We start from the raw sequence: 15,885 nt of genomic DNA, 5'->3' as shown, positions 1-15,885 counted from the left end.
CTCCAATACTAAATTTGTGATCTTTTGGTGCCTCAGAACATCTCCTACCAACCGATCCCTTCTTCTACTCAAGTTGTGCCACAAACATTTCTTCTCCCCAATTCTGTTCAATGCCTCCTCATTTGTTATGTGATCTAGCCGTATAATCTTCAGCATTCTTCTGTATCATCACATTTCAAAAGCTTCTATTCTCTTCTCTTCTAAGCTATTTATCGCCCACGTTTCACATCCACACATGGCTACACTCCAAACAAATACATTCAGAAACGACTTCCTGATACATACATCTATATTCGATGTTAACAAATTTCTCTTCTTCAGAAACGCTTTCCTTGCCATTGCCAGTCTACATTTTATATCCTCTCTACATCGACCATGATCAGTTATTTTACTTCCTAAATAGCAGAACTCCTTTACTACTTTAAGTGTCTCATTTCCTAATCTAATTCCCTCAGCAGCACCCGACTTAAATCGACTACATTCCATTAACCTCGTTTTGCTTTTGTTCATGTTCATCTTATGCCCTCCCTTTAAGACACTGTAAATTCCGTTCAACTGCTCTCCTTCTTTGCTGTCTCTGACAGAATTACAATATCAGCTTCCATATTACGTCTTTGAGAAAGTAGTGGCCGTTTAGACTTAAGTGATTTCCAAAGCACCTGTATTTACAGCATCGAAAGAGTTTACATTGGAAACCAGAGGTTATTGTCAAACAGCTTAGGTCAAAGAAGTGCAGACACTTTACACATACAGAATAGTAAAATATGTTACAAATTATGTTACATTATTGTGAACCATCACCGTATTTCCTTGATCTAAGCTCTTATGGATTGGGGCTAAGAAATGAAAGAGGAAACCGTCTGGTAGAATTTTGCACAGAGCATAACTTAATCATAGCTAACACTTGCTTCAGGAATCATAAAAGAAGGTTGTATACATGGAACAATCCTGGAGATACTAAAAGATATCAGATACTTTATATAATAGTAAGACAGAGATTTAGGAATCAGGTTGTAAATTGTAGGACATTTCCAGGGGCAGATGTGGACTCTGACCACAATCTATTGGTTATGAAATGTAGATTAAAACTGAAAAAAACTGCAAAAAGGTGGGAATTTAAGGACATGGGATCTGGATAAGCTGAAAGAACGAGGGGTTGTACAGAGTTTCAAGGAGAGCATAACGGAACAATTGACAAGAATGGGGGAAAGAAACACAGTAGAAGAAGAGTGGGTAGCTCTGAGGGATGAAGTAGTGAAGGCAGCAGAGAATAAAGTAGGTAAAAAGACGAGGGCTAGTAGAAATCCTTGGGTAACAGAAGAAATATTGAATTTAATTGATGAAAGGAGAAAATATAGAAATGCAGTAAATGAAGCAGGCATAAAGGAATATAAACGTCTCAAAAATGAGATTGACAGGATGTGCAAATGGCTAAGCAGGGATGGCTAGAGGACAAATGTAAGGATGTAGAAGCATATCTCACTGGGGGTAAGATAGATACTGCCTACAGGAAAATTAAAGAGACCTTTGGAGAGAAGAGAACCACGTGTATGAATATCAAGAGCTCAGATGGCAATCCAGTTCTAAGCAAAGAAGGAAAGGCAGAAAGGTGGAAGAAGTATATAGAAGGTTTATACAAGGGCGATGTACTTGAGGACAATATTAGGGAAATGGAAGAGGATGTAGGTGAAGACGAAATGGCAGATAAGATACTGCTTGAAGAGTTTGACAGAGCACTGAAAGACCTGAGTCGAAACAAAGCTCCGGGAGTAGACAACATTCCATTAGAACTACTGACGGCCTTGGGAGAGCCAGTCCTGACAAAACTCTACCAGCTGGTGAGCAAGATGTATGAGACAGACGAAATACCCTCAGACTTCAAGAAGAATATAATAATCCCAATCCCAAAGAAAGCAGCTGCTGACAGATGTGAAAATTACCGAACTATGAGTTTAATAAGTCACAGCTGAAAAAATACTAACGCGAAATCTTTACAGACGAATGGAAAAACTGGTAGATGCAGACCTCGGGGAGGATCAGTTTTGATTCCGTAGAAATGTTGGAACACGTGAGGCAATACTGACCTTACGACTTATGTTAGAAGAAAGATTAAGAAAAGGGCAACTTATGTTTCTAGCATTTGTAGACTTAGAGAAAGCTTTTGACAATGTTGACTGCATACTCTCTTTCAAATTCTGAAGGTAGCAGGGGTAAAATATAGGGAGCGAAAGGCTATTTACAATTTGCACAGAAACCAGATGGCAGTCATAAGAGTCGAGGGGCATGAAAGGGAAGCAGTGGTTGGGAAAGGAGTGAGACAGGGTTGTACCCTCTCTCCGACGTTATTCAATCTGTATATTGAGCAAGCAGTAAAGGAAACAAAAAAAAAATGGAGTAGGTATTAAAATTCATGGAGAAGAAGTAAGAACTTTGAGGTTCGCCGATGACATTGTAATTCTGTCAGAGGCGCAAAGGACTTGGAAGAGCAGTAGAACGGAATGGAAAATATCTGAAAGGAGGATATAAGATGAACATCAACAAAAGCAAAACGAGGATAATGGAATTTAGTCAAATTAAATCGGGTGATGCTGAGGGAATTAGATTTGGAAATAAGACATTTAAAGTAGTAAAGGAGTTCTGCTATTTAGGAAGTAAAATAACTGATCATGGTCGATGTAGAGAGGATATAAAATGTAGACTGGCAAAGAGAAATTTGTTAACATCGAATATAGATGTATGTATCAGGAAGTCGTTTCTGAATGTATTTGTTTGGAGTGTAGCCATGTATGGATGTGAAACGTGGGCGATAAATAGCTTAGAAGAGAAGAGAATTGAAGCTTTTGAAATGTGGTGCTACAGAAGAACGCTGAAGATTAGATGGCTAGATCACATAACAAATGAGGAGGCATTGAATAGAATTGGGGAGAAGAGACGTTTGTGGCACAACTTGACTAGAAGAAGGGATCGGTTGGTAGACATGTTCTGAGGCATCAAAAGATCACAAATTTAGCATTGGAGGGCAGCGTGGAGGGTAAAAATCGTAGAGGGAGACCAAGAGACGAATACACTAAGCGGATTCAGAAGGATGTAGGTTGCAGTAGGTACTGGGAGATGAAGAAGCTTGCACAGGATAGAGTAGCATAGAGAGCTGCATCAAACCAGTCCCAGGACTGAAGACAACAACAACAACAATGTTTAATAGCCTTAGAGTGGTGGCGAAAATAAGTACATCACTTCCCTGAATCTGTAAAAAATGGAAATTTTTCAAGCCTCTTGCCACTACATAATATGGTCTTCTGTGCTTTGCAGCATGTTTTTAAATTTTAGCTCTGCCGGAAGAAAAAAAGCGCTACAGTTTACTGTATTTGACTCCCTTGATTAATACTGTATCAGAACTCTTCGAGGTATGGTAGTTACTTTTTTGGCACAATTCGATCGATAGTGTAGTTGTAATGTAGATGGTCGAATGATTAGAACGATGAAGTTAGTCAAAGATGGTAGTTTTACAGTAACGAAGTTAATTATAATGCAAAGGAATATCGGGAGCCAGAAGTCGTATGTGCGTTACATTTTGCTACGCATTTCAGTGTTATGATACCTTGGCGTAATTCTGTCGGCGGAGCGCCGAGTTAAGCAACGTGAAAGAGTACACTGTGTCAACGGCCAGCAGAGGACGTGACAAGAAGCAGCTGATTGCACATTTTCTTGTATTTTAATTTATTTTATTCTTATTTATATTAGTTAGTTACTGTTATAAAAAAAAATTCTTCCACTGTTCCACTGGACATAGGAATCTATGCAGTACATCCGATGTGTTGCATGCCCTAATAAAACTGTGTGTTACGATTTTATGAATAATAGCGTATACATATGTTAATATATCATGCTTTATTCGAGTAAAACAGTGAAATCTATTAACAACAGCATGACATAGGCAGAAGCATATGTGCCCTAATGTTACATATACACTCCTGGAAATTGAAATAAGAACACTGTGAATTCATTGTCCCAGGAAGGGGAAACTTTATTGACACATTCCTGGGGTCAGATACATCACATGATCACACTGACAGAACCACAGGCACATAGACACAGGCAACAGAGAATGCACAATGTCGGCACTAGTACAGTGTATATCCACCTTTCGCAGCATTGCAGGCTGCTATTCTCCCATGGAGACGATCGTAGAGATGCTGGATGTAGTCCTGTGGAACGGCTTGCCATGCCAATTCCACCTGGCGCCTCAGTTGGACCAGCGTTCGTGCTGGACGTGCAGACAGCGTGAGACGACGCTTCATCCAGTCCCAAACATACTCAATGAGGGACAGATCCGGAGATCTTGCTGGCCAGGGTAGTTGACATACACCTTCTAGAGCACGTTGGGTGGCACGGGATACATGCGGACGTGCATTGTCCTGTTGGAACAGCAAGTTCCCTTGCCGGTCTAGGAATGGTAGGACGATGGGTTCGATGACGGTTTGGATGTACCGTGCACTATTCAGTGTCCCCTCGACGATCACCAGAGGTGTACGGCCAGCGTAGGAGATCGCTCCCCACACCATGATGGCGGGTGTTGGCCCTGTGTGCCTCGGTCGTATGCAGTCCTGATTGTGGCGCTCACCTGCACGGCGTCAAACACGCATACGACCATCATTGGCACCAAGGCAGAAGCGACTCTCATCGCTGAAGACGACACGTCCCCATTCGTCCCTCCATTCACGCCTGTCGCGACACCACTGGAGGCGGGCTGCACGATGTTGGGGCGTGAGCGGAAGACGGCCTAACGGTGTGCGGGACCGTAGCCCAGCTTCATGGAGACGGTTGCGAATGGTCCTCGCCGATACCCCAGGAGCAACAGTGTGCCTAATTTGCTGGGAAGTGGCGGTGCGGTCCCCTACGGCACTGCGTACGATCCTACGCTCATGGCGTGCATCCGTGCGTCGCTGCAGTCCGGTCCCAGGTCGACGGGCACGTGCACCTTCCGCCGACCACTGGCGATAACATCGATGTACTGTGGAGACCTCACGCCCCACGTGTTGAGCAATTCGGCGGTACGTCCACCCGGCCTCCCGCATGCCCACTATACTCCCTCGCTCAAAGTCCGTCAACTGCACATATGGTCCACGTCCACGCTGTCGCGGCATGCTACCAGTGTTAAAGACCGCGATGGAGCTCCGTATGCCACGGCAAACTGGCTGACACTGACGGCGGCGGTGCACAAATGCTGCGCAACTAGCGCCATTCGACGGCCAACACCGCGGTTCCTGGTGTGTCCGCTGTGCCGTGCGTGTGATCATTGCTTGTACAGCCCTCTCGCAGTGTCCGGAGCAAGTATGGTGGGTCTGACACACCGGTGTCAATGTGTTCTTTTTTCCATTTCCAGGAGTGTAGTTTTAAAGATACACAATGTCTCTTTGAGCCACTTACATGGTTAACATGATACCTGTCAATTGTGAACGTATGTTATATATTTTTTTATAATGTTTCATAATAGTACACTTCTTCTACTCATTGTACAGGGGCCTGAAGGTGGTAGCAATGTAATTGCGAAACTGGTAGCACATAGAAGTTCATAAGGTAAAATAAATTTCTAGAATACATACGACTGTGGGTAAACTATTTCATCAAGAAGTTTATGCTAGCCGTCGTCCCACGATCCATAATGGATCAACAAAGAAGATACCACCGGAAACGTAGAGAAAGTTTCTTTCAGAATTTCCAAAGTGTTTGGGTGGGGCAATGTACGTATATTGCATAATCATTACATGAAATTGAATCACTGGCTAGTTTATGTGAACGTCGAAAGTGTTTAGTCCAGATTAAATTGTTTTAGGTGTGGAAGAAAGGGTTATGTACGAAAAGACTGCCGATAGCAACGTTGTGGGTATTGTAAGAAATTTGGTCTCTCGGATCGGCAATGCCATAACAGGAATAAGCAACAACAGAAGTTTCAGTTGCAGGGTAGATCTTGTGGGCAGCAGTTAAGCGGCGCAGGGGGTGGGTATCAACTGTGCCACGCCCCCAGTAAGGGTTAACACATGTTAGAAAGCAATGCTGCGCGTTGTAGCGCCTTGTCATGGTTGGCGTGGCTCCCCCCTTCAGAGGTTCGAGTCCTCTCTCGGGAATGGTTGTGTATGTTAACCTTAGCGTTAATTTAGCTTGAGTTAGATTAAGTAGTGTGTAAGCTTAGGGACCGGTGACCTCAGCATTTTCGGTCCGACAGGATCTTACCTCAGTAAAATAGCAATCTATGACTCCTTTATGGCCGGCTATGTGGGGGTCAGCCAACGGCCTTGACACAATAGTAAAACCGGTTACCGTCAGATCACAGAAGTTAAGGAGTGTCGGGATGGGCTAGCACTTGGATGGGTGACCGTACAGTCTGTCGAGCGCTATTGGCCAACGGGGTGCACTCAGCCCTTGTGGGGCAAACTGCGGAGCTACTTAACTGAGAAAGCGGCCGGTCACGAAAACGGCCGGGAGAGCGGTGTACTAGCTACCTGATCCTCTGTATCCGCATCAAATGACGCCTCTGGGCTGAGAGGATGAGACGGCGGCCGGTCGGTAGCGTTGGATCTTCCAGGGGCTCACCGGACGGGGTTTCTGTGTGGGGTACAAAGTATGTAAAATGTTTTTAAATTCCAGTTCTCAGGTACTGGTTGCAAATAAGCGAGCATTTGGGGAAAACGGGTTAATTGCACCACGATGGACGTGGCATAAGTGGGGGACGAGTAAATTCATTCAGTGTTGAAGTGTTGGAGTTTCGAGTGGGAGAAGTTAACTCCCTAGTGAATGTAGAATTTCTTCCCGTGGTTAGCAGTAGATACGACATGATTCTCAGACATGATTTCTTTACCAGGAAAACAATTGACCCGGAACGCCACACGGGAGAACTGGATGGAACTTTGTTTCAGCTAGGATCTGCAGCCTGAATTCCTCCGCTGTCGTAAGGTCCGTTCCAAGGCCAGAGGAAACCAACTAAACAGCATACATGGTCATTACAGCTCAATTCGCGGGATCGCATACGGAAAGGTACATGAAATATAATCTTGATTAGTTTTGGTACTGACCTTCATGTGAACTCGTACATCGTCGAACCCTTAGCGGATGACGAAATACTAGGTGCAGCTAGCTGTTTTATACGACGCTGCGGGTGCTACGTTAAGGAGCTAGACGGTGTAAAAGTAGTGCCTGTGAGTAACTACAGTTTTGGCCCGGAGGAAGAAATGTTGTCGCAGCTTTGAAGTTTTAGAGGAGGATGATCTATATTGCAGTGCTCTTTCATCAAATAACACAATACCAGGTGGGTCTGTCGACTGGTCATCGAAGTAACAAGCACATATGGAAGCACAGGAGAAAGTGAGTATATGGAGTTAATGAATCCGTATGGTCCATTGCCCGCAACACTGCTTGTTCAGCCCAAAATTCCTACTGGAAGCGAAACACCCGTCTGCAAACAACTTTTTTTTTTAAATTTTATTTTGCACGTCTAGTTCCGTAGGACCAAATTGAACAGCAAATCTCCAAGATCTTGTAATGTGTCATGGAATGAAATAGCACCATAAAAGCAATAAAAAATAAAATAAAGTATTTATGAAGCCAAAAAACACAAGTCATAACTTTATGCAAGCGCAAACAACAATACAACACAGGAATCAGCTTAATTTTTCAAGGAATTTCTCTATAGAATAGAGGGAGTGACACATGAGGACACTCTTCAGTTTTGATTTGAGAGCGCATGTATTACTGCTATGATTTTTGAATTCTTGCGGTACCTTAACGAAAATGGATTCAGTAGTATACTGGACACCTTTCTGCACAAGAGTCAACGAAGTGCGATCCAAATGCAGATTCGATTTCTACCTATTATCAACTGAACGAACCCTCCTAATTCTTGAGAATAAGCTGACATTTTTAACAAGACACCACAGTAGAGAATATATATTTTGAGAGGTCAATTTCAGAATACCCAGGCTAATGAACAGGTGTCGATAAGAGGTTCGCGAACTTACACCACTTATTGCCTGAACCGCCCATTTCTTAGCTAAATATATCCTTGGACAATGGGAAGAATTACCCCAAAATATAATACCATACGTCATAAGCGAATGAAAATAAGCAAAGTAGACTAATTTTCGTGTTGAACTATCAGTTATTTGAGATACCATTCGAATAGAAAATGGCAGCATTAAGTATTTGAACAAGATACTGGATGTTAGTTTTCCACGACACTTTACTATCTGTACACCTAGAACTCTGAACTGTTCAGTTTCATTAATCATATGCTAACTCTGCGAAGTTAAAACATTGGGTCTGTAGAATTGTGTGCTAGAGACTATATAAAACTACCAAGTTAGCTTCATCAGCAAACAGCAATATTTTGGAATCATCTGTAATACTAGAGGGCATATCATTTATATAAATAACGAACACAGGTGGCCCCAGCACTGATCCTGCCCCCCCCCCCCCCCCTCTTGTCCAATCCCTACTTATATCCATTCTCAGCACTGTGGGTAATGACCTTTTGCTGCCTGTTGTTAAAATAAGAGGTGAACCAATTGTGAGCTAGTACACGTATTCCATAACAGTCCAACTTCTAGAGCAATACAGTATTTTGTGATCAACAAAATCAGACGCATTAGTTAAATAATAAAAGATGCCTTTTGTTTAATCCGTCCACTACCTCACAGAGGAAAGAGAATATAGCATTTTCGGTTTTTATATCACTTGTAAAAATGGTTCAAATGGCTCTGAGTACTATGGGACTTAACATCTGTGGTCATCAGTCCCCTAGAACTGAGAACTACTTAAACCTAACTAACCTAAGGATATCACACACATCCATGACCGAGGCAGGATTCGAACCTGCGACTGTAGCGGTCTCGCGGTTCCAGACTGCAGCGCCTAGAACCGCTCGGTCACCCCGGCTGGTCCTAGAGTGTCCTTAGTCTTCAGAAATTAAATCATTTTCTCGATGTCGCCATTATTAGTATCCCAGAGGAGTACGGTTCAAATGGCTCTGAGCACTATGGGACTTAACTTCTGAGGTCATCAGTCCACTAGAACTTAGAACTACTTAAACGTAACCAACCTAAGGACGTCCCACACATCAATGCCCGAGGCAGGATTCGAACCTGCGACCGTAGTGGTCTCGCTGTTCCAAACTGTAGAGCCTAGAACCGCTAGGCCACCCCGGCTGGGCAGAGGGTTATTTTCGACATCAAACTCGGAAATGCATTTTGAAAGAGAGTTATATGATTCCCAATATCAAGTAAGTTTTCAATTACCTGCAATAGTCAGAAAGTGATTGTTAAATACTGTACATACATCTGACTTACCAGTCACAGAAATATTTTTATTACGAACTGACCTTTTATTGCCGAAGTTACGGTGCTGACCAGCCACTTCCTTCAAGCACTGACGATTTGATTTTAATTTTATCCTGTGAATCAGATATTCTATTTGCGTACCACGTACTCTTTGCCTTCCTAATAACATTTTAAGCACCTTACAGTACCGTTGTTTAGAATTTGTTGCGCATTTAGATGCAATGATACAGTGGCGTAATTGGGTCGGCGGAACGCTGAGTTACGCAACACGAAGGAGCGCCCTGTGTCAACGGAGAGCGGAGGACGTCACAAGAAGTAGCTCACCACACGCCATGGTGTCAACATCGAGGGCATTGATTGTGGCTGTTATGCGAGCCGAGCAACACCAGAATACTTCACCCATCTAAAGTGGAAGAAGAACCTCAGACATTAGCGGGATAAAGTCGTATTTAAGGGCCGCCGAGAGGCGTTTGATTGTAGCAGAGCGCGTGTCACTTAGGTGCCATAGTTCGAAATCGTCATTATCATTGCAAATGCAGTAACAGACAACGTCGTAAAGCAGGTTGTCGTCTACGAGGCGCCAGAGCGACGCCGCCGCCGAAGCTATCGTCAGACGCCGTCAGCAGGCAGCCGCTTGTCATGGGGGTCATCCCCTGGCGTGTGATGTGGTAACTCAATGCCCTGTCGCTATCGTCCTGCCGCCAGAAACGCCGTGACCGGGCCAGGAACCGGGGACATTGGCCTGCCGGCGCCAGACGGCCGCCGCCGGAGATGTCCGCTGAGAAGGGGCACTGCCAGGTCACCCAACAGCCAGCGCGCTAGAGGCCGATGCCGCTGGACTTCCTTGCAAGACTGCAGCGCCGTTGTCGAGACAGGAGATTCGAGTTACGCCAGTGCAGCTACAGACGCAGCAGTGGATGTCCAGGTGAACGGACGCCGGCACCTTAGATGCCGCCGAGAAATTTACGAGGGGAAGCAAATGTCGCCCAAAGGGCCCACAACGAGTGTACTGCAGATGACCAATAAATGTTGTTATTCTATCATCAGGAGCCATCCAGGGACACACTCCCACCACTCTCTTCCTCAAATCCAGCAGAGAACCCACTTTCGAGCCCGGCAGCGGGTAGTGGCGTCCTTTGCCTCTTAACACGGCCCGTTCACAGTGGAATCAGGATCGTCTACAGTAAACACATACACAGTAAAAAAAAAAAATTAAAAAAAATGAAGAAGTTCTAAAGTATAAATGTCGATCTAACTTTCAGTGCTTCAAAATAAGCTTTGATTTATAATGCAACAGCTTGGAAGATATTGGATACTTAGAAAAATAGGATTGCAATACGGCAGTATGCAAAACCTTTCACGACCCATCTTTCGCCAACTGAACTTCTCGAATCCATTTAGACCCGCTCATGACCTTATGTTTCCCTCTTCCGCAGGGAGAGCTCTCGGTTCAGAACAAGCGACGTTTTATCAAATTTGATAAGAAAGATGAAGTTAATTAAGATTAAATTGGATCCTGGTAGTAACGAAAACTCCTGAAAGTATACGTCTTTTATTTGACAATTAACCAGACAAGTTCTGGAAAGCCATAATCGGGCACCCAGAAAGACGTAATAGTGCTTCCCGGAAAACGGCAGCGTTCTGGAAACACGGCATCGAAATTCCAGTCGTCATTGTAAGCCGTAACTGAAATTGCAGTACGGGGAAAAAAGGCGTCACAATTAGTCTCATATTGTTATTTGTACTTGATTGATATCTATACCATTATTTGGTGCTATATCAAGTTTTCGCTTAATATGGACTTCTGCTACATATCACACAAAAAAAATATCGTAAGTGGAAAAAACAAGCAAAAGTAAAAGCAAAATGAAAGTAATTTGCTATTCACTCGTTTATCGTGAAATTCCTCAGATCATCACAATCTCAATGCGAGAAATAATTAGATCACACACGATATCGTACTGCATTATCGGGAAGCTGTTGTAACTGGACAGTGGCGTGTACCATAGGTCAGTATTTGTAAAAGAACTGTGCCGCTTACGAAGAAATCGGAAATTTCCTTCAAGATTGGAGAAACGGTTAACATTACTTGAAAAATGTGTTACTACTTCCGAGTTAAAAAGCCATTTAGCTGAAGAGGACGGGCAAGATAGAACTCTTAGTATCTACTCATCCCCGTGTAGCTCTACCATCGATAAAAAAGTAAGGTACCCTAGCTGTTCAATGACGCTGACATCCAACGGTGCTTTCACAAAACTACTTCCCTTCTGTCACCGGCGCATCTGCTACCGTGTACTGACCGTTAAAGACTCCAACGCAAGACGAGTACGTCATTCTCTTGCGTCTTCATGAACCTAACAGTAATTAGCTATGCAGACCTTCAACTAATCGATATTGATTTGTTTTGGACATGTGTCGGATTCCTCTCATGCTCTTCAAACAGCTCCGATATTGGTTTTAGGGGGAGGGGATGGGGTAGGAGCATGTATTCCTTCCGTCTGCTGCAGTAACCTTCAAGTAATCTCCTTTATGGTGTCGGCCCAAATCTATTCCATACATTACAACATACTGTTAAGCCCAATAACAAGACTCACATTTAGACAGAATGTAACTTTCTTCTTAAGCAAACCCAAATAGGTACTTTTTAATGGTATTAACACAATCTATACTCAGTAACCTCGTCCCTTTCGAACGATTGCCAAAATTCTGATGTAGCAATGACAGAAAACTACTGATGACCATAAGGTAATTGGTTTTTGTAAAACCATGAAGACGAAATTTGGCACATACTTCGATGGCTAAGTTTTAATGGCGAGAATATAGGCAGCGGCAGATTTACAGTTCAAAGGGGTCTTTCATTTTAATTATGCTCCGCTTAATATAGCATTTGCATTATATCAGAACCTGACTAGGTACAGTACATCCCAACCCTCCAACGGATATACGAGCGAAGTTGCCCTTCTGTGTAACCTACACAGATACTTTTGGAACTTAAATGGCATTCGAAATACAACAGCTGTCTGAGGTGATCCAAGAGTCTATACACTACAGAAAAATAAGATTTGTAACACCCATACAGCACCTTAAAAAATAGAACGTATCAGAAAGTACATTAAGACTGATCCTGTTCCGTTTACGTGGAAAAAATCGATAGTTACCATCCACAGTTCCTCTTACAGACATTTCGCAAAATGTTTGCGCAAGGAAGTAATATACTGACCTCAGAAAATTCTCCTACATTTTTTCGCAACAGTAAATCTCCTCGTTATACACAACACCTGTAATGCAGTGCGTTCCATCTGGGGATGGAATTAGAGGTATCAGAAGAATGCTTGAATCATACATTGACCCTTACACAGCATCCTTGCACAATAAATCTATATCTATTGGAAAACCAAATGTATCCGCAAACTTTTCTGAATGATTGTGATCCGTCACAGGACATTATCGACAGGCAAAATGTTCTAATGATGTGTAGAGAAGCATACCTCTAAATAATTCACTATTCGACCAAACATCTTCTCATGCTTGGAAATCATTTAGCATAGCAATATGATCATAACGTCTAACACCGGCCAATGCTTTTTATGTTTATGTCTATTGTCTGTACCAGCAATAAGAACCACTGGGAAGGATGAAGTGAAGTGAGCCATAGCTGCTTGTGCATCACCGAAAAATACACACGTATCCCAGTTTCTGTTCAATTGGCTACACACCAAAGTTCCAACACCAGTAAGTTTCCTGACGAATCGATTTCTACGAAATTAACCATTTCTCCAGTAACAAATGCTTATTAAATACATTTATTCCAGAAGTTTAAAGAAACTCGGGCAACGAAAATAAAGAGTGATTGTCAGTTAACTTACATATTAGTTCTAAGGTGCCAGATCTTCCCATTGCGAGATATATGTAGGAGGAAGTACAGAGATGTTGGTGTACAGAGGCTTTGATCCTGTTATGCTCCATACTGAGCTGTCTGTTGTTGTTGTAGTCTTCAATCCTGAGACTGGTTAGATGCAGCTCTCCGTGCTAATCTATCCTGTGCAAGCTCCTTCATCTCCCAGTACCTACTGTAACCTACATCCTTCTGAATCTGAGGTGTCTAGGAGAGCAAAATTAATAAGTACCATTCCCTTACCCAAACTTACTCCATCAACAGCGAAATAATCCTTATTGACGACCACCATTTTCTGGCCGTCTATGTCCTGACATGTACACCACTTCTTCTCATAAAACATTCTCCTCCAGTATTTCTAATACAAACAACACGTCAGCAGGTAACTATCGTCACACGCACCGGAAGTAATTTTCAGGCATCTACTGTACAATGTGAAATGAGCCTTGGTGACTTAGTCACATTTTAACCTGATCGCACTCCATGGTAAACAAAACCTGGATAATATAGTTGACAGTACTATGGAGAATATACACTTGTGCCATCTTTGCCGACAGGCATAAAATTTAAGATCTGTAGGTAGACATAAAATTCCAACAGTAGACTAAATTGTAGATTCGATGTACTGTCACTTATACCTCAAGAACCAAGGTGGCAGCATTTCCAGTGACGTGATTTCCTAGTGATAATTTATAAATTTAGTCGTACTTCCAATCCAGTTGTAAGCTCCTAGCTCAGTTAAACACTATTTTGTGCGTGTTTCATAGTGGAAACCACATAGACAAATTACTTACCGAGGGAAAAAATTTAGTTCTCTGTACGTTTTAAAATATCAGCGGCAATGTCTTTAAAATACGAGTTACGACTCTCAAGTTCACAGAATATTTTATCCCGGCAATTGTATAGATGAACCACAATGGGAAACGAGGTAATGCCAACCAAGTGTTAACAATGGAATTTACTCTTGCATAGAGGATCGCCATAATGAATGGTTGACTATAATATAGTTTTAATGAGAACTAAGATAAGTATTTTGACAAAATAATACAGATAGTTTAGACTTTGGAACAAAGATCGAAACCTATTCAAGGGAGATATCATAGTAAAAAAACAGCCACATATTTTGAGAAGTAATACCCTCTCCTATAAAAAAGTGTCTAATTCAGGTGGAATAGCAGACAAAAAGACTGAAAGACATTTAGAAGACATGTCGAGCTATTAATAATGTCTGTCGTCATCTATGGTATGGCTGTGCTGTATCGTAATCTTCCCAGGCAGGACATAGACAATTTTCAGCCCCTCCCCACACATCCCTTCTTAACATAAGCTTATGCATCCTCTGCAACGTATGTCCAAGACTGCGTATATGTGTACACCAACTGTACGAGATTGTGTAATCTGTGTCCACAGATACAGTCCACAACCTATTCTAGTCTTGGTTATCAGGAAAGGTGTATTTCTACAGCAGACAACTTACTTGTGTTCTTATTGGCCTAGTAGACAAATTGCAGAACGACGGTACTACCACATATATATGCTTTATACTCGAAATCTTTGACAGGGAATGGATTAAGTCCGCTTGACACATTGGTTCCTGTAAGTATTATCCATATCGATATCTAACTTCAATGCATGGTATATCAGTTTAACAAATATCTGGACTAAGGGAAACATGTCTTCCCCGCCTTTATATAGCACTTACGTGTAATACCTATGTGTGTCAGCAAAGATCGTCTGCATAACACCAGTCATCAGTACACTTTTTTTTAATTAGATTAATGTATTACATTATTTACACCCATCAGTTCCGCTTTTAAATAGACCATTGTACAAAGCGCTTTATGTAGGGCTGCCAATTTCCCTTAATTCGGTTTATTAAAACGTTGCTACGGGGAAGTCACACATTTCCATTTTGTTGAAAGATCCTTATCAAATTTTTGCGTTACATTCAATAACTGTCGACTACACAAAGTTATCGTAATAGTAGCTAGATTTTTATGTCAGACCATTCCACTTTATGTGACATGCCATTGGTTCTTATATTTCCTCGAAATGGTTTCCAATGCTTCCTTGTCAGTTTGTCGTAACAAATGAATCTTAATGCTGTAGCATCACCAACATGGAGTGGAGTCTCTGAAATATCCCATCTTTCTGCTATTAAAGCACACACATATGAGGTCACATCGCTCACATATATCTAGTGTTTACATATTTCTTACAGTTTCTGACACTAACTCCACCTCTAGATGTTACCACACACATAAGAAGGGTGGATCCACTCCAAACGTCTGTCACGAACTAATGCTCGATAACAGGGGTTCTGGTGAGAAACCGGCATATGCACACACATGAACAGCGTTTTTGCGGGGAAGAATTGACACAGCATACAATTGTTTGTCGACATGAACCGTTATTTGTAGGAGGAGACGCAATTTTATACCTCGCAGAGTATTGTCGGTAAATCATTCAGGTCCTTCTCATCTAACACCTTGTGCTATGTAATGTGGGGACAGCGATCTACAGGGAATGTGCGCACTCCACTCAGTCAATAGTGATTTGATGCTGCATCAGGTACTAATGTATGGAAGAATATCAGATTCTTTATTTTATTATAAATCTAGTAGTGCACCACTAAAGTTTATGAATCAGTTGATTAATTTA

The sequence above is a fragment of the Schistocerca gregaria genome, chromosome 1 (assembly GCF_023897955.1).
Source record: "Schistocerca gregaria isolate iqSchGreg1 chromosome 1, iqSchGreg1.2, whole genome shotgun sequence".
NCBI classification, from domain to species: domain Eukaryota; kingdom Metazoa; phylum Arthropoda; class Insecta; order Orthoptera; family Acrididae; genus Schistocerca; species Schistocerca gregaria.
Note: the sequence above shows the minus strand (reverse complement) of the source record.